Source organism: Saccoglossus kowalevskii, chromosome 20 (genome assembly GCF_978046115.1).
Source record: "Saccoglossus kowalevskii chromosome 20, keSacKowa6.1, whole genome shotgun sequence".
In the NCBI taxonomy this organism is placed as follows: domain Eukaryota; kingdom Metazoa; phylum Hemichordata; class Enteropneusta; family Harrimaniidae; genus Saccoglossus; species Saccoglossus kowalevskii.
The window spans coordinates 19739333-19741010 of record NC_140660.1 but is presented as its reverse complement, the minus strand read 5'-3'; the positions used below and the strand labels follow the sequence as shown (position 1 = coordinate 19741010).

At 32.5% G+C, this 1678-nt stretch overlaps 1 long non-coding RNA gene across 1 annotated transcript; it reads left to right on the top strand.

Annotated features, from left to right (window-relative positions):
* The first annotated feature begins 312 nt into the window (after positions 1-312).
* On the top strand, positions 313-1061 carry LOC146730100 (uncharacterized). The gene is made up of 2 exons (XR_014927940.1): positions 313-389; positions 690-1061. It is a non-coding gene; the product is annotated as an uncharacterized LOC146730100 (long non-coding RNA).
* The last annotated feature ends 617 nt before the right edge of the window (positions 1062-1678 follow it).

The following is a 1678-nucleotide window of genomic DNA, read 5'->3' as shown; positions in this document are numbered from 1 at the left end:
AAATCAACATTTCGCTATTACGTCATTTTACCACAATTCGCTAAAATTGCATGCCGCTTTTTCAACATGTTTTACAGTATGTTTGTTGTGTGAGGATGAAATAATCAAAAAGCAGAAATTGCAGTTCATTTGATTTCCCAACCTAGCACATATGTCACGTATTTATGTTCCATATTGACGCAATGACATACTCCGAAATTGTAAATTACTCTATACGACTTTTTGTCTAAAGAGTATGTTATTTCCACATCTCTCTGTCATTGAGATAACCACCTGATGAATAAAACATGTCGACCATTAACATAATCCTGATTATCCAAGACGTATTTATAGCAACAACGTACCACACCATACCATTTTCTGTAATTTCAATCGCAATACAATAACAGGTAAGGCTGAATATTTCCGTTTTTTAAATAAAATACAATAGAAATGCTTCAGGTATTGTATTCAAGTAATATTCACTGTGAATAGCACTTTGAATATATATAAAGGTGTTATATAATGAACAGTAGTTCAATTAGATTAACTTGTTCCAATATCCCAGTATGAAGATTCCTGGGGTAATAAATCCTACTGTGAAAATTTTAATCACATCAATGTTTGATCAAATATCGGTTAACATCTCATTGCATTCCATTTTTTTGAAAGTTGGTGAATATGTTCAGCGTATTTCTTTCTATCAACAGTGAGTATTGATATATACCGTGTATTACCACGTAGAAATGGCAACAACTCGACTAGTAATGTTGCTGGTCTTGATAACACTGTCAATGAAACAAATACATATGGTAGTCGGAGGGCTTCTTAAGGAAATTGGAAGAGACACGATAGATTATGATCATGCGATCAAGAAACAGAATCAAGATAAAACCGAGAATTCCTCGGAAAAACGATTGGGTATCCCGGGATTAAAATGAAAATGAAGTAGTAATAGATGTCATGAACAACCATCATGGATGTCTCCCTTATAGACTGAGTTGTCTATGTATGAGTTAGCATATACACATTATCAATGTAGTAGTCTATATGATAAACTCAATAAATATAATAAAACACTATACTGATGTTTGTTGTTGTACTGAATTATGTTCTAGCTAAAAGATCCCCTAACTTATTTCGTCAAATCAGATGCAGAAAGTTAGCTTCATGTACAAGTTAGAATAAGAAAAATAATAATATATTTTTTTATCAGCTTTGAAAAAGTAGCTACATATGCCTTTGCATACACCAAAAAGGGCTTCCCCAGAAGCATCCATCTGAGTTCACATGAATGACCCTTGAACTTATAAAAATGATCGATGAGTAACTGCAAATGTGTAGTTGTGTGACTGTACAAAATATAAGATGATAAACTATAAACAAGACTGACCACAAAAGAGCAAGTGTAGACGTACTGGAACATAAACGTTACCGGTTACCTGAAAACTCGTAATTGGTATTTTAAATATTTGAAATAGTAATAAATGAACCTCTGATATTTGCGTTAAAGGGGAAGTGGCTATATTCTTCAAGATGAGTAATTGGTATTTATGGCTGTGAGCAGTGTGAATTGTAAGCATATTAAAAGGTAGTTCACAAAGACATATACACTAACAATAGGTAGACTATGTTAGGTCAATTATATAACGTAACAATAACAATATATCAAGAGCAAATACAATTCCTGTATTTTGAA